General features: G+C 36.9%; 2 long non-coding RNA genes across 2 annotated transcripts in view; both read left to right on the top strand.

Moving 5' to 3' along the window:
* Positions 1 to 18,748, top strand: part of LOC123379192 — a 236,429-nt gene that overhangs the window by 58,330 nt on the left and 159,351 nt on the right. The window lies entirely within an intron of this gene.
* Positions 879 to 8,690, top strand: LOC123379193. The gene is made up of 2 exons (XR_006583374.1): positions 879 to 6,080; positions 8,258 to 8,690. It is a non-coding gene; the product is annotated as an uncharacterized LOC123379193 (long non-coding RNA).

An 18,748-nucleotide genomic window follows, 5' to 3' on the forward strand; every position in this document is an offset into this window, starting at 1 on the left:
ATGTGTTTTGTTTGGCCAATATGGTCTGCCTGCCGTCCATCCTTCCTCGCTTCCTCCTTCCCTCCCTTCTTTCCTTCTTTCTTCCTTCCTTCTCTCCTTCCTTCCTTTAATTTGAAAGCTGTGATCTTCAGTTTACCACTGGCCCCACACTGTCTGTTAGTAAATATACAAGAGTTTCAGTTTTTTATCTGGGCTGCCCAATCTTGAAGACATTTATGATCCTGATTATAATCCCATAGGTGAAAATGGAGTATGGGGAGATGTGTTTTTACTTCTTCCCAGGGCTTTGGTAGGGTGAGGCCTTTTATGGCTAGACCTTAGGGGAAAGAAGAACAGGCTTCTCTGAAGCTCTGTAAGTGTTTTTATGTTTTGTTTTTAATATTTTTTTAATTTCACTTCTAAAGTAAGCCTTATACATTGTATTCTCCAACATTGTTTACCTTCTTTAATACACAAGCCTTCATTTTGCTCTGTACTGACAGTGTCCATGCTGAAATGCTGATGCAGTTCCCTACAGAAATGTGTATATATCTATATCTATATCTATATCTATATCTATATCTATATCTGTATCTATATCTATATCTATGTATACGTATATACACATATATGTGTACATATGTGTATATATATATGTATATGTACACATATATCTGTACATATGCATACATATGTATATATGTGTACATATGTGTATATATGTATATGTACATATACATATATCTGTACATATGCATACATATGTATATATGTGTACATATGTGTATATATGTATATACGTATATGTACATATATATATCTGTACATATGCATACATATGTATATATACACATATATTGTTCTTTTGAAAAATCAATAGCAACAAAAATAGAGCCAGTTCTGACACACACCCACACCCACGTATCCCTGATCTTTGTGATTTTTTGTTCAGAAAAAATAGTTCAGGTTTTCAGGTGAGAATTCATTTGTTGAAAGCTGTAGTTTTAAATTTAATTATTCATGTATTAGTCAATGAAAAGGCAGCATTTATTTAGTAGGATTTCAAATATATACCTTTTTTTCTTAATGCATTCACTGTAATTTTTGATATAATGAAAAAGAAAAGTACTACTGTAAACAATTTCAGACCTTGACCTCATTCTTACTATAATTGGCAATGTAATCTATTTTCTCTTTGCTGTTAGCTTTTATCAGGAGTTTCTGTGCATAGTGCAACTATTTGGCCGTAAAGAGTTAAAAACTGAAAGAAAAACAAAAAGAGTATAGGAAGGTCCATCCAAGAAGAGGAATCTTTCTTTTTCTTGGTAATTTTCCTACAGAATCAACCAACCACTGAGCTTTCTTAACTTCATTTCCAGGGAGGGGTGAGAAAGTGCTAGACATGGACTAAAGAAAACTATCTGATAAAAATAAATTAACAAATTTAGTAGTTGGGGTGAAAATGAAATGTAATAAAAACAATAGAGTGCCTTTTGCTGTAGCTGTGAATGATAGTCTATAAAAATCAGTAAGAACAGAAAAGTGGTTAAGATGGTAAATATCATGTTATGTGTATTTTATTGCAATAAAAACTGGAAGGAAAAAGAAACCAGAAATGAGAAAAGTTATGAATTGTGATTTGACAGGAGAACTTCAGTTTCTGAAGATCACAATGTCAACATGAGAAAGGCCATTCAAATAAAGCTAACTGGCACGTGTTTAAAATCTTCCATGTCAACTACAGTTAAGTTTGGATATTTTTCCCATTTAAACTATGATCATAGTTTAATCCATAGAGTAGGAACAGCAAAGCAAAGGAAAAGAAAGCTTGTAGCAGAGGATATTCTTGGAAATTGATGCCTTTCTCTAGTATCCTGTGCAGTTTGAAAGCAAATAATTTAATTGGATGAAAATCAGTTAAGCATCCATTAAGGAGCTGTTTGAGAACATTATATCATTAAGTAATAGTTGCTGATTTTTCTTAACTGCAAGTAGGAAATGTGAAGAAAACGTTGGAGTAAAGGGGACATTTTGGAATAACAGTTTACCTATAAAACCTGCTCTATAGTTGTTACAATTCTATCTCGCTCATTTGTTGTACTTTTTAGGATTTCATTGGTGCTCATCAGTAGGGAGAAGAAACTAAGACTAGAAGAAACCTAGACAGGAAAAACAGGTCTCTCTGCTGGTTGATGGTTCTTAAACTACTTTTGGTCTATGGATTCTTTGAAAGTTTGATGAAAATTCATTTGCATATACCCCAAACTATCAATATACAGAATTAACGTTGAGGGTTCATGGATTGTCTGAAACTTACTCATGAGTCATCCAGAGTTCTGTGGATCAAGAGAGAAGAATCTTTGCTCTAAGATTTGCCTTCAAGTTGGGTAGTTAGCAGTCCGATGCCCTGACTAGACTTTGTCTCATCGGTGGTCTAATTTGGAAGATGGTAGATAGCAGTAGAAGGATTTAGGCAGTGCTCATATGGGAAGCTGGGGAGGCCTCAGAATGAATTCTCCAGATCATCACATTATTCCAAACCAGACTCCAGACTACAGCTGAGAATGGAAGGGGCAGGGTTTCCCCTCTCCATAGCAGTTTCAAACAGTTAAGTTAACCAGGTTCACAATCCTCACTAACAAGGACAGCCCTAATAGCACTACAGTACTAAGCAGGAACTTGAGGCAAATCTTCCAGCGTGAGTGAACCCAGTAGGGATTTGAATGCTATGTGCTGACTGGAGGGCCCACTGGAGCTAAGGGCTTATGCTTGCCAAATGGCAAACCTTTTGCAGTGAACTAAATTTGTAAGCATCAAGGAGACTTTTTTTTGCACTTCATGCCATGTTTGTAATTACCTTAGGAATTTTAGAGCTGAAACCTATGACTGAATATCATGGACTGTAGTTGAGTATGGCTAAAAATGTGAGGTAGAGTTCATGGTGTCTGTACATTTTATTTCTGAACATGAACATGGACTGAAGTATATAGAAGGTATTGCAGTAACAATACATCTATTGTTATTGTTATTGTAAATGACATTTACCCTTTACATAGAAGACCACACATAAAGCTGCCTTGTATAGAAATGATATCTTAAGCGCTGCTGTTCTCCATATGCAAAGGGCAGATTAGAGCTTGTTATATTATGCGGTTTCCTAGCCAACTCTCTGAATCAACCCGGTTGTCAGGCATGACCAGATTTTTTCTCTTCTAAGTTAGTGATTGAGACTGTGCTTTAAGAAGAACATATTTATTATTTGGTAATTTTTCCTTCCTCTTAATGGCTTGCATCATCAGACTCATCCCCCTGAGCATGGCCTGATTCAGTATGTCATCTGGCATATCCACACCTGCCACATTTCAGCCCTGCTCTGTCAGGCAGAAAAGTCCAAGCAACATGCTGTTTAAATGGAGCCATGCTGACAGTTTCCGTTCATTCAAATAACATCTGTGAGATTGCATGGATTAACATTCAGATGACAGAAATCTTGTTTTTATTCAAGTAAAGAGATAAGGACTGGTTCATTTTATCCATGGGCAGGCACTAGAGAAGACTCATGTCTCCTCACTGGCATGGATCAGTGATTGTTATTTTACTAATGGTTTTACATCTAGCCTGCCAATAAATTTAGGCCAGGGTCCTACTACCCTTATAAAGAAAACTTCACTGGATATGCAAATAGTGCTATGTTTCTTAGTATTGGGAAATTGTATTCAACTAATTAAAAACCTCATTAAGTGTCCCTTCTCTCACTGCACTAAAAGAATCTACTTTAGAAACTTCTGGGTTTGCCCTAACTCCTCCACATGCCTGCTTCATTATTCAGGAGGATGGGATGTAAAACATGTATGTTAGAATGACAGTGCTGTGTCAGGGATTGCTTTTGGTCAGTTGGTAAGTATTACAAGCTCTGTGACCTGAGGGAGACTGAGGAACACGGTGGGAGGAAATGGTGGAGGTCAATATGCAGAACACAGGTGTGTATAGATTCTTCTATTCTGGGAACTGATAACTTTATTTCCACATTGGAGTATGGACACCTTGCAAGGAGCTGCTCATCAGCAGGTGTAGACCTAAGGACCATTTGCAGAGCACTAATCATAAAGAAGGTGTCTTTATGTAAGCTGCCTATTTGTGTAGCTTGGGACAGGTGGTCTTCGTGAGTGAAGAATTGCTTTTTTATTGTTGTAAGTGCCGAATCATAAATATAAGCCTTGACACAACCCTAAAGTCTAGTGTTTTTGAACTCTTTTTTTCCTGGGCCATTCCTAGAAAAACCTGGGAGGTAGAGTAGATTAGTGTCTGATGTCCGCCTGCTCTTTGTTTCCACTCCTTAATGTCCTCTCCCCTTCAGAAACCCATGGTGTCTCAGGTCTCCTTTCTTTCTTATCTCCATTAAAACCTGTATCTAGTAAAAAAAAAGTCAGAATTATATCCACATCCACATTAAACTTAAAAAATAACTGATTGCTGACTTTTGATTTACCTGAAACAAACAGTAAAACTGGACAAAATACCTGAAACAGTGGTTTTCAAGACATCCAGTGAAGGACAATAATCTCTGAGAAATAGGGGAAAATGAAGTGAGGCCTATGATGGCCTCAACTTAACTACACTGAGAGAGGGGTGGGCTATGTTGTGCTGGTACAGGGGGATCCAGGTGTAGCCTGGTGGACTGAGTTGAGAAAAGTGAGGATGTTTTTGGTTGTCTTTACGACTGGGGATGTTGTAGACATCTAGTGGACAGCAGTTGATGGAACAGTCCTGAATAACAGAAAAATTTCTAGCCAAATTGTGTAAGTGCCACTGAAGAAACACTGATACGTGGCCTCTGCCAAGAATGCTGAGGAGGGTTAGGGAATATCCAAGACTTTCTGGTGTAACGATACTGGGATGCTGAGGATAGGATAATTTCTGAAAACATGAGAAGCATACAGTTAACTATTTAGTTTAAGAATTATTTACAGAAGAAAATATTACGACATGGTATGTATTTCAGCCACTCTGAGGGCTTTAGGGAGAATTTTCTTTGTTTAGGATATTGTAAAAACCTGTGGTCCTGAAGCATCCCTTCACTTGTAATACATTCTGATCGCTTTTGAATTTTAATTTTATCCTGGCATTGCCTCTTGTGAACAGGTGTCTTTAAATAAAGAAACATATGGTTTTAATGTGGCTTCATGAACTGAGAGTCATATTCCCGCAGATGAAATGACACTTCAGGCAAAGTGCAGGCTGCCCACCTCAGAGCTTTCTAATCATTATTTATAAGTAAACATCTTGCCCTCTTGGTGATAAATGAAAATAAGTAACTCCTTCTATATAATGACTATATTAATTATGAAAGCAAAATCATAATTATGCCAGAAAAACAAATCTTTACTTTCAAAGAATAACATTATTTTTGTCTTAAAGTTGATTAACATAGATAGAAATGAATACTTGGGTGTTAACAGACGATTGACATATTCAACAGAATTATTTTCACACATAGCTTGCCTTTATGGAGGAGAGTTGAAGATAATTGTTGGCTAATACGCATTTCACTTCCTTTGCTCCATCAGTGCTCTTTGAGTGTTATTCCATGGAGAAGAATAGAGCTAGATGCTAAGAAAATGAACAAGACGGCCACTGCCTTTGCTGTCTTCCTTGTTTAAATTACTGTCTGTTCATACAGTGAAGTGGTTGGGGCTGGAGATGGGTGTTTCTAAGTGGGTTTGGTGCAGAAAGGATACAGAGAAAGAATCAATCTGGAGTGGAGTGGGAGTTGGGGTCTGGGGAACGTTTCTGGCACCAGTGAATGACTCCGAGCAAATCACATTACCCACTGGGCATCAGCTCCTTCATCTGCAAAATGAATGAATTGCTCTTTGATCTCAAAGGGTTTTTCCAGCTTTAATTTATGAATGGAGGAAATCTGCTCTTTGCCTCCAGGGATGGGCTTTCCTCCCACAGCAAAGTTTATATGCTAAGCAGAGACCTTACTTTATCCTTCCCTGATGATTCTCTTCCTGGTTCACCCTGTTATACAGAGCAAGATGACGGACTGGCTGAAATCACGGACTTTTCATTCTTGTCTCCTGATCTTTTTGCCTTAGGTGAGAATCATAGTTGTCTTAGATCCCTTAGGAAACTTTTCAAAAGGTTGAGGGCTCTTTAGTTCTGATGATTATTATTTAGCACAATGCCTGGACAGGCCCAGTGTTCTTACATACTTAATTTATTTTAGTGAACTCTGACAGGCCGACCTGGCCTAACTCAATACATTTGCAGTTTTATTGAGTATCTTTCCTATTATTCTAGTTTAGCTAAAGCATTGATGTCTTACAATTTTTTTTAATTTTTTTAACATTATTTATTTTTGAGAGACAGAGAGAGGTAGAGCACAAGCAGGGGAGGAGCAGAGAGAGAGGGAGACAGAAAATCCAAAGTAGGCTCCAGGCTCCAAGCTGTCAGCACAGAGCCCGACGCAGGGCTCGAACTCACAGACTGCGAGACCATGACCTGAGCTGGAGTCTGCTGTGTAACCAACTGAGCCAACCCAGTCACCCCTGTGTCTTACAATTATTAACATAAAAGCTTAGAAAATTACTTTCATATTTTTATCTGAAAACATAAAGAACAATAGCATTATTTATTTGTCATGGCAATATTTTAAACAATGGCTAAGACACAGTAAACATTCAGTAAATGATAACTGTTATTCTTTTTCTGATTGCTAAAGTTTAAAAATGTTTCAAAGTTTGGTAGGGCCAATATCCCCTCATTATTTTAGTTTTTTTTAAAAAATCACTGAATATTCTTACATATGACCTTTAGAATTCTTTCATTGAGACCCAAAGGGGGTCAGGGGGGTAGAATGGTGCTGTCATATTTACAGCATAAGTTTCCCCATTTCAGTTACCTGATGTACAAGCTAACAATCCTCTCCCCCTCCAGTGGGGATATGTGTGACATTCCTCAGGCACTTCTGGCTGCCCAGGAACAAGGGAAGGGAAGAAACAAATGGTCAACTGGTAGACATCACAGTCATGCAGGACATGAGCCTCCATCAGTTTGCGACTGTCTTAATGATCTACAAGAAAAAAGGCAATCTCCAGAAACCTATAGACTCAATTTTCTGAGAGCCCTAACATCACCCTCCCCTCCAGAGGATAGAAAGTCTTATATAATCAGTTACTCCTCACAATCTCAGTGCAGCTCTTTCTGCCCATGGCTCCTGTCCCCTTGCTTTAAAAAACCACCTTTTGGCATCCAAGACCTCTCCAGAATTCTTTCTTAGCCATTGGCTCTGAGCCCCAGTACTCCAAACCACATCATTACCCATTGCTGTGAAATAAGCCACCACACAACTTGGTGGTTTAAAACAAGAACAGTTATTTCTCACTATCCAGTGGGCTGACTAGGCTGAGTTGGTCAGTTCTTTTCTGGTCCATGCAGTATAGGCTGACCTTGCCTATGTCCTCATATTCAACTGGGAGCTCTGCTGCAGTTGGTCTAGAAGGTCCGAGAAGGACTCTCACATGTTTGGAGTCTCAGTTCTTACTGTTGTTTAGATGTCTCAGGTCTTGTCCACATGGCCTTTTTCTCTTGCTAGATACCTTGGACTTCCCTTCTAGCATGGTAGCATGCTTCTAAAACTGCAAAGATGGTAGCCCCAGGTGTTTTACAGCCTGGAGTCAAGGCTGTGAACATCACTTTCCACTGCATTCTGCTAGTCAAGTCATCACAAATTTAGCCCAGTGTTAGAGAGTGGAGAAATAAATTACACCTTGTGATAGAAGGGGTAACAGTCAGGGAGGAGAGAATTTGATGGTGTCTGGTAATGGGCCGGAACCAGTATTGGTTAGCAAGTTAACAGTCAGGAAAAAGTGCTGGACGTGGAGCAAAAGCTGGGGGGGGGGGGGCAAGCTGGAGCTCATTGAAACCTCTGTATCTGTCACTTCATAGAACTGTTACCAGTTTCAAAGACCGATGGCTCCTGCTTAACTTCTGCCTCTCAAATACTATTCAAATATTCCTTTGGGTCACTTGTAACTTTGAACCATACAGAGAGGGGGCATCTGGGAACTTTAGCTTAACCAAGTTGAAAATACAATGATCCAGTAGACTATTTAAGAACGTGAATTATCTCTCCATTATTTCAAGTCCTCGTTTATACCATTAGTGGTGTGTTTGCTAGTTCTGTTCATATAACTCTCCATATTTTTTACATGTGTTGATGAGGTTTCGTTGTCTTTAAGGCTTGGGTCATTCTTTTGCATTTCTTTTTCAGTGGCTGTGCAGTTTTCCAGCACCATTATTGAAGAGGCTGCTCTTTCCTTGGTACATATTCTTGGCTCCTTTATTGTTGTTGTGAATTAATTGACATATATGTGGGGGTTTATTTCTGCGTTCTCTATTGTGTTCCATTGATCTTTGTGCCTCTTTTTATTCCAGCATCATACTGTTCTGATTACTATGCCTTTGTAATATAGCTTGAAGTCAGGGAGCATGATGCCTCCTGTTTTGTACTTCTTTCTCAGGAATGCTTTGGCTATTGAGGGTGTTTTATAGTTCCATAAATTTTAAGATTGTTCTATTTTTGTGAAACATGCCATTAGAATTTGATGGAGATTGCAATGAATCGGTAGATTTCTTTGGGTAGTATGGACACTTTAATAACACTGATTTTTAAAATCCATGAACATTAAACATCTTTCCATTTATTTGTGTCTTCTTCAGTTTATTTCATCAATGTCTTATAGTTTTCAGTGCATGGGTCTTTACCTCCTCGCTTCAATTTATTCCTAGGTATTTTATTCTTTTTGATGCAGTTGTAAATGGGATTATTTTCTTAATTTGTCTTTTTGAGATTTTGTTATTACTGTGTAAAAATACAACAGATTTTTGTATGTTGATTTTGTATCCTGATAGCTTGATTTTTTTAACTTCTAATTATTTGGTAATATGGTACATGGCCTCTTTTTGTTCTGTTGTCCCAGAACCTACAAAAATTAGAGGGGGAGCCTGACCAAACTTTATTAAATAAAGTTATGACAGTTAAATCCCTGTCTTCTTAATTTAATGAAAGGCTTTTATTATTTCATGGCTTCATATCATGCTGGTTATTCTGCTACTTGCATTTGTTATTTGATTAATTTCATAGTCAGCAGGAGTATTTCCTTGCATAAATGTTAGGAAGAGTTCATAATTGTTATATTTTCTGAATAAAGGAGTTTCTGGGAAGGTCTTTTTGTTGCCCCACATATAATCTCGCACCTGTCTATTGAATTGTTATGTCGCTATCTTTTCTTCTAAAATGCTTCACTTGTTTTTATATAGGAAAAGGATATATTGATACCAGTATGATTGTTTTCCTGTTTCATTCAGTTCATTCAGCAATTACTTATTGTGAGTCTACTATGTCTAGTGTAGATAACTTGATTTCTTCTCCCTGGATGTTTATAATTTTGATTTTTGAAATTCATTTATTCTTACTTTTTATGTTTATCTCTTCCTCCTTTCCTTCTGAGTTTAGGAGAATTTCTCTAGGTGGTCTCATTCATGTTTATGGTATTTCTGAAGTATGCAATCTACTGTTGCCATAACTATAATGTTTGTAATTCAGCTCTTGCTTTTAATTTAAAAGCATTTTTTTCCTGGTAGCAGAGTGTTCTTTCTTTATAGAAACAATGTCCTCTTAAATATCTTTGAGATTATAAATTGATATTTTCGTTATTTATTAAAAATTCTGTTTCGTGGAAGAATATTTGCTTTATTACTCATTCATTCAACAAATATTTACTGAACACATTATGTGGGAAGACATTGTTCTAGGCACTGGGGATATATAAATGAGCTAAAGGGATTTTATATGGGTGTATAATATATCAGTGGGCTAAAGGGATTTTTAAATTCCTGCCTTGGGGAGTTTACATGCTAATGGGGGAGGAAACATTAACAAGGAACATATTTTTTGAAGGTCACGCGATCATTCACATGGTCGGTGGCTTGTTGGAAAGACTCACAGGACTCAGAGGCAGTTGTACTCAGAGCTACGTATACAAGTCAGGATACGCAGAGGGAAAGGTCACATCAGGCAGAGTCTGGAGGTTTCCAGACACAGCCTTCCAAAGTTCTCTCTCCCATGGGCTGGCATGTCACAGAGAACTTGCTTGTTCTTCTAACAATGACTTGTAGTAACACATGTGCAATGGCATTGTTTTCTGCCCAGGAAAGCTCACTTGAGACTCAAGAGTCCAGAGTTTTTATTATGGGACAGTCACATAGGTGCATTCTCCCTATGCAATCACCCACATGTTACCAAACTTCCAGACTCTCAGAAAGAAAGCAGTTGTTCACCATGAATCACACGTTTTCACAAAGAGCATAGGCAAGGAGAGCTCGGTGCCCCTGACATACAAATGGATCTTATTAGTAAATAAAATAGGGAACATTCCAAAATCCAACTTAACCAGGCCAGCTGAGGGCCAGCCCCCCAAGCAAGCCTTTTTAAAGAACAATAACAGTAGCTCTTCTATGTGAGCCATTTTCTGCACAATATTAAATTTAATATAACATGATAAAGGGCATGAAAAAATAGAGCAGGATAAGGAGGATTGGGGTGCCAGATGGAGAAGCAATGGGAAAATAGATTCCAATTTTAAGTAGTTTGTTAGAGAGGGCTTCAATGAGAAGGTGATATATGTGGGCAAAAGCATGAAGGCAGTGAGTCACTGGGCCACATAGATAGTTGAAGAAAGAACTGGCTTACAGAGGAACTCTCAGAGTGCAAAGGAACCGTGGTAGGTGGGTGTCCATTATGTTCAAACAGCAGCGAGGACAACAGTGTTGCTGAAACAGAAGAGTATGGAGGAGAGATTAGGAGAGGTGATCAAAAAGGCAATACTTGAATTTTCATTTACTAAAGTTTTTCATATGCTTTTTTTTTTTTTTTTTGCTTATCCTTATATGGAGATTCCTTTTAGTGAGAATTGTAACTGGTTCTGCCAAAATTTCGTGGCTTTCTCATCAAAATTTTAGTTCCAAAGTAAAGAGGAAATTTTACATTTTTAACATTTTTACACTAATGTATTAAATGTTTTCTTGCCTAGAGAGTAGAGTGGAATGGGGACTGTTTATAGACAGAGTCAGTTAGGCACAGTGCCTTGCCTAACTTCTATGGCAAATGAAATTTCTTTCTTTAGCTTGAACAGTGGGGATAGCTGCTCCTTGTGCTGGCTTCCACTATTCTCGCTGGAATTTTTTCTAGCATTGACCTTTCTCCCTCTCCCCTAAATCTTCCCCAGGACAAGTCCTCACACCAAACGTCTGAATTAGGAATGTTTAAGTCAGGTTGAAGTTATAGTTGTGTGAGTAGAAGGCAGTAGACCTGGTCTGGGACTGCATTTCAGATCTCTGCTTATTATGTGTATCAGTCTGAGGTCAGCCAGAGCAGACACCTTTTTCTCTAATTGGCAGCAGAATCTGTTGGAATCTCTTATGGCAATTCCCTTTTGAATTTGCATGTTTGCATTTAAGAGCGGGTTTGCAGACACTGGTAAGTGAGTGGCAGTTAGAAACACTGTCTAGACAAGAGATGTGCCTGTGAGCCTCCTTCAGTAGATGGATTGTAATGTTGTTTTGGGAAGCACCCTAAGGTAAGTGTCCTTGCTCACCTGGAGAGGGTATTGTGGTTGATAACTGATGTCCTACTGTGGCACAGAAGGCAAGAATAAGCGCGTGCTTTCTATGTATTCAGCGTTTCCGTTCTAGATCTAATGAAAGAATGACTGCAGTTGCAGTTGCCAGCGCTGTTAAAAGCAAATAAAGGAGCTCTTTGGAAACTGCAAAGGAACTAATTCAGGTTTTCTTCAAGTGATGCCATAGAGCCACTGCTACATACAGTCCTCAAGTTGTATATAGTATCAGCAGCAGCATAATCTTTCTTGCAGTTGGAGTAAGATGTATGGAGTACATACATACATTTCCTATATTTCCTCCATTTCCTATAACCGGATCCTGCCATCGTTTAGTTGGGGAAGAGGTCCAAGAGCTGCTGGGGTCATTAAAAATAGTACCATGCTCAGAGAGAGGTTAGTTTATATTGGTCTCTAAGAGATTTAGAGGAAGATAACATTAAAGTCCAGAAGCATGGTGGGGATCTATTCTAGTTAATTATAGTTAGAAGGCACTTGGGAGAAATTTGGGTTAGATAGAAAATCTTTCTGGGACCAGATGTTTATGGAGACCTAAGTAAGTGCTTAACCCTTACCTAATTCTCTACATGTGTCCTACAGTATAAGCCCCTTTCGGGCAGGGACTCTGTGTTACCTCTAGTTCCAGTACCTAGGTCCACTCTGTGGACCCTCAGTACACATTTGTTGAACAGCAGCAAGCTCTTGCTGACCAATCCTATGACTTCTAAAGTCCAAGTTAATCACTTGGTTCAGGCATCTTTCCATTTAAGAGCTTAGATTATGTTATGGAAAAATTGTTGCTCCCAGGTCAGTGTTTTTAGGCACATTGGTAAATAGTATAATTTTTTTCGAGGCCCTCATTTGAAATCTCTGGAAAATGATGTGTTCCTTCCAGGGAAGTTATGAGGGTTAAACCAGAAAATTCACAGTTTCCAAAGGCCCTTTGCTGGAACATAATAAATGTTAGTTTCCTTTTCTCCTTTCAAACGTGACACCTTAAGATAAAATATAGCATAATCTTTAAGATGAGACTAAGGTAATAAAATTCAAAATGGCTTTTGAAGTTTATTAAAGTTGAGTACTCTAACCTAGATATAGTTTTGCTTTTTGCCTGTTTGTTTGTTTAAATGTAGCTTAAATCAAGCTAAGAATCAATTCAAACAACTTTTTCAATTAATTTTGGCACAAATAGAGCTAGTTTGCTCATTATGTTATTACTGTCTGGAATGCTGTTTTCTAGTTTAGTTTATGACTCTGGGAAAAGCTTTTTGGTCTGATCTAATGTGCCTTTTGAGAACAATTAGACTTGAGTGGATTTCAGAGAAGTGTTCTGTGAAAATTTTGATTATGTTTTTAGTTCTCTGCTACTCTTAAAAAATAAAGACATTGATACATATGTAAACCTTTAAGGTGATTACAGTCATGTTCACTATCCCTAATATTTGTAGGGTTATCAGAAGATCCTCAGAGTAATTAAATAAAGGTCTTTCAGTTTTTATGTTATACATACCATGTCCACTTTTTTTACTTCCAGATGGGAAAATACAGCGTAAGCTGAATGGCAGAATCTATCAGCCTTGTATAACCTCTGGAGAAATATTTTTAGTCCTTAGAACTATCATAGAAGACTAGCTTTGACTGAGTTTCTGGCTTGTATATGTATGAAACAACAAGAAGTGAATTATTAAGAAGACTGAAAGGGAGGATTACTCAATGTTAATGGAGCTTATTTCCCCAAATTTATAGGGTCTCCATAGCAGTTATATTATCAGAGAAAAGGCCAAAGTTAATTCACCAGTCAGAAATTATAAAGTCTGCCAGAATGCTATTACTATTTCATAAATAAGTAGAGTGCCAAATACTAAAGATTTAAAAATTTTATTAAAAAAGTACTCCCTGTATTTTTTTTTAGCCCCCAGCATCTACTTCAAATCTGAAATAATAGCAGTTTTGATACTTGAGCTCTAATTTTTTTTTATATATTTGAGAATAGTGTTGTTGTTGTTGTTGTTCTCCTCCTCCTCCCCCTCCCCCTCCCTCTCCCCCTTCACCTCCTCCTTCTCCCCCTATATCTCCTCCTCCTCCTTCTTTTTTTTTTTTTTTTTTTTTCTAAATAAGCCTCTGGCAACATCAGCCTGAACAGGAATATAACAGAGATAAATTGACTTCATGTTTAAAAATCTCAAAGAACTTAAGATACAGTTTAAATTGCATCAAAAGAAGGAAGTATTTCCTTCAATTTGTAAAAATGGCCAGTTTGAAATTATGCTTTCAAGAAATAATTTTAATGTGATAAATTTGAAACAGAATTGATATTCTAGGGGAACATCTAGAGACTTCTTGAAATGATTGTAAGATTATCTAATAGGATCTCAGTGTTTTGCACTAAATTTTTGGAAATTTTAATGAAAAGATCAGTAATTGCAGTAAAAACATCTTTCAAGATATAAAAATCGTTATCACATGTAAACAGGCATTACATGTGATTTCCGTTATGTTATGCTACCAAGTCTCTCAAAGTTATCGCAGTATTTAAATCCCAGTGGAAGGACTGGAGTCAGGTCAAGTCAGACTTGTAAAGTATGGTACATGAAATTCGTGTTTACTGCCCAGAACTTCTGTATTTGGTAGCTTTTTTACATTAAAATTTTTTAAATGTTTATTTATTTTTGAGAGAGATAGAGAGACAGAGCACGAGTTGGGGAGGGGCAGAGAGAGAGAGGGAGACACATAATCTGAAGGAGCCTCCAGGCTCTGAGCTGTCAGCACAGAGCCCCATGCTGGGCTCAAACCCACACACCCATGAGATCTTGACCTGAGCTGAAGTCATTCGCTTAACTGACTGAGCCACCCAGGCGCCATAGCTTTTTTACATTCTTGATGTGAATACCCAGCAATCCCCATTTAATTATAGACATACAGTGCATGTATTTTGCCCTCTATGTAAAAACCTGCTTCCAGATAAAGAACAGATAATAGATAGCTCTAATTTTCTTTAAACAAGTAAACTGGTGATTTTTTGTATGCCTTTGAGGAATTAAAACAAACAAACCAGTTTTCTTTGCTACTATCAGTGATCACAGAAGGCAGGTATCTAAAAGGACCAGAATCTACACACTTTGCATCAACTCAGCCCCTGCTTTCGTAATATTGCCGTGGATTACTGAGCCAAAGAAAGGTCTTGTACTTTACTAGTCTGGTGCCTTTATTTATGGAGGTGATGGTGGTGGGTGGTGGGTGAGCTGGGAGGGTGGACTGAGGCCCAGAAGTGATGCAGTTTTGCCAGCCTCACACATGTAGTGTCAGTGGAAGATTGAAAGCCAGACCACCTGGATGCTCGCACAGAACTCAGCCTTGTGAAAAGCAGTATATCATGTGCTGATTAAGTGCACTAGCTCTGCAGTTAGAGCTTCTGGGTTTCCCTTTGACTCCAACTCAACCATTGCTATTTATTTAACCTGTGCCTCAGCACCTATCCCTATCATAGTCTTAGTGGGAAGATTAAATGAACTGAATGAAACCTAAGATAGCCTAGCATGGTGAGCACTAGATAAATGGTAATAACATCATGCTGCCTTGAGGAGGCTGGTCTGCTCTGCCTTTTGACCTATATTTAGAATCATCTCAGCGATTAGTAGTTTCAGCCTGTGCCATAGTGTTATGTTTTACTTTTTCAGCCCATTAGGGAGGTTATTCCTGTTGACCCATGCCGTGACCCATGCATAAAATGCCATTAGACCCTCCATAAAAAGGAGCATTGGGCTATATTTCCCTGGTACTTGTATACATTAAACTGAAGTTCATATAAGTCAGTTCTTTAAGTATGAGGTAGAGAGTCCTTTGTAAGGATTTTTGCTGCCCGTTTCCAGGGAAACAGCCATTTAATTTACTTGATATTTCCCTAATGGACTTTATTAGGGTGGTGAAGTCACGCTAGATTTTGTTTCTTTTGCACATACTAATTGTTGCTGCCGCTGCTGAGACAGCACCATGCTCCCCAGCCTGTTTGACTATGAAGACGGCTTGTGTAGCTGGGACAAGAACTACATATTTGTTCTTTCTGGTCTGGTTGGCAGACGTTTCATCTCTACGTCTGTGGTAACCCATGAACTTCTTGCTTTAGGAATTATTCAAGTGTTTCCAGAAATGTAGTGCTGTGATTTTTCTCCCAGTGGCTGTGAGTTATAGTTCACATGGATGCTAAATTGTTTTAATCTTGGCGTATTGTTAAAAGATGCTCCCATCGTGCCACCTCAGTGAATAACATTACTCATCGGACAGAGAAATTTTTTAAAGAAATACTGCCCCCTTGTGTTGTAATATGGTGTGCTATTGAAGGAGGGTAATTTCAGAAAGAAAAGCTTGTAAATTCTTTTAATTCTCCATAAGTATAATAGATCTCACTTCGAAAATTAAAATAATGTGTATTCTGTATAATACTTGAACATGTTAATAAGTAGTAACAGAAAAACAGGATGCCTGTTTCTTGTATCTCGTATTATAAGGGGCAATAAAACGTTGCATTTTAGAAAGATTATAATCCACCATTAGTGAAGTTTCTTTGTATCTTTGTTGTGCTCTTCACACCCTCTTCCCTGAAAGGAATACTACTACTATATTAATTGATTTTTAATACTGCTTTACAGATGACAAAGAACTTCTGTTCTTATGATCTCCTTTAGTCCTCAAGTCAACTGTGTGGGAAGAGGTATTACTGTTATTTTCCCCCACTTTAAAGAAGAAAAAAATGAACATAAGGAAAGCTGAATAACTTACCCAAATGTATACATTTAGAGAGTGTGATTGGTAATAACATAAGGAAAGTTAAGTAATGCACCTGACTCATACAGTTAAGGTCTTCTGACCTTAAATGCTGAGTGAGCCCTTCCTACTTATGAAGTACCAACTGCTTAGATATTCCATAGTCAGGATAGCCATCATATGCTTACATTGTAGAATTAGAATTTTCAAACAGTCATCAAACTGAGGCTCTGTTGTGGTTTCATGGTTTCATATTCTATACTTACCTCTGTTTTATGAAATGGCTTTCGATTACTATTCATGTCATTAATTTGTGGGCTATGAAAGAGTGCCAAAAAAGGGGAAGAGAATCAAATGAGCTTGCTTGTATTCTGTAATTAGAAGTATATTTTATAGTTTAAAGAAATCACTGGAGCTGAAGAAGTTACTCAGAGGAAAATGTACCTATAAAATATGTTCAAATAACATACAAATCAAGTATTGCCTAGCTAAAAGTTGTTTTTCTTATTTTTATTTTTATTTGAACAATGAATAAATAAATTCCCATAGTTAAACTTTTCAACAATATGGGAAAAGGAATTAAGAGGTTAAGGTATTTTCTCCTTGCCTAAATCCCAGTTTCTTCTCTGGAAGTAAACACTGTTAGCAGTGTAGTATACATTTTTCCAGTGTATTTTCTATCCATTTACATATATTTTATGCATAAGGACAAATAATAAATTATTTTTTTGAGGTCATATGTAGGATTCATTTGCAACTATTCTGTTTACTGCTTTTTTACTTAAAAATATGTGGAAGATCTTTCCATACAAATGCATCTAGATCCTATTTACATTTTTTAAATTGCTGCACTGGATGGTGTTACTAGAATTTAATTCTTCCATCATTGGCAGTCATTTAGAATATTTCTTATTTTTCACCATTATGAATGATACTAGAATTACTTTTTTCTGCATGTTTCTTAGAGAACATTCATAACTGTTTATCTGGGATAGATGCTTAAAGTTGGAATCAATGTGTCAAAAGGTTACCATATATTTGGTTTGAGAGATATGGCTAAACTGACCTCCAAAAATCCATTATATATTTATATTTTGACAAAGCATCCAGCAGAGAGTGTTGCTTCAGGAAGAGTGTCTATTCCTAACCTTCTCCTCAAAGCTAAATCATATTAATATTTTAATTTTTGCTGATGGGTTGGGTAAAAAGTTTTATTTCACTATAGTTTTAATTAATATTTTCCTGATTACAGGTAAGGTTGGGAAACTTAACATCTATTTGTCATTTATATTTTTCTTCCAAGAACTGCTTGTTCATGTGTTTATCCCTTTTTCTATTGAGCTTTTTTGGCTTTTAATCACTGATTTGTAGAACGTCTTTTTATACTTAGATTTTACTTTTTCTGTTTTATATATTGTAGAGTTTCTTTTCTTTGTCTACTTTAAAAATAAGATTATGTGGTCCTTGTTTAGACAGAATTTATACATTTTTTATATTGAGGTATGTTAGTCTTTCTTCTTTTAAAGGCTGCGTTTTTGTCTTCCTAAACAAAATGCTGTGTTTGTTTTCCTTTGGCTTTTGTGTTTGCCCTTTCATGACAATAAAATTATTGTACAATGTTTTTATACTTTATGGTTTCATTTACTTCCTTTCCCCTCGAATGAATAGCTAATGGTCCAAATAGTATTTATTAAGTAGCTTAATCTTTTCCACACTGATTTGAATATGGTTCTCGTATCTCAAGATCTAAATTGTTGTAGTTTTAAAATATATTATCTGTATCTGGTGGGGCACCTCTATGTTCTTTATTTTTTTTCAAAAGTTTATTGCACTACTCAAGTACCTTTTTTCTTTTTGTATGAATTTTGCATTCAGATGATTTGATTTTATAAAATATCCTGTCAAATTTTATTCATACTGTGTCAATTACATTAATTTGGTGAGACATTACATATTTAAGACATTATGAATCTTCCCATATAAGAATTTTGCACATCTCTCTCTGTTTATGTTTTTTATAAGATTTTTTAAAGTTTATTTATTTATTTTGAGAGAGATCAAGCACGAGTAGGGTAGGGGCAGAGAGAGAGGGAGAGAGAATCCCAAGCCAGATCTGTATTGTCAGCGTGGAGCCTGACACGGGGCTCAATTTAAATTTCAGATGGAATAAATAGGTAAACGTGACAGTAATGTGATGTGTCTTTTTATATTTCTTATTAGAATCTTTTTTAGGTTTCTTATTTTTGTTCTATTGTCAATGGGGTATACTTTTCTATATTATTTTATAGTTGATCATTGCTGGTGTATTAGTGATCTATTAATAG

The sequence above is a fragment of the Felis catus genome, chromosome C1 (genome assembly GCF_018350175.1).
Source record: "Felis catus isolate Fca126 chromosome C1, F.catus_Fca126_mat1.0, whole genome shotgun sequence".
NCBI lineage: Eukaryota > Metazoa > Chordata > Mammalia > Carnivora > Felidae > Felis > Felis catus.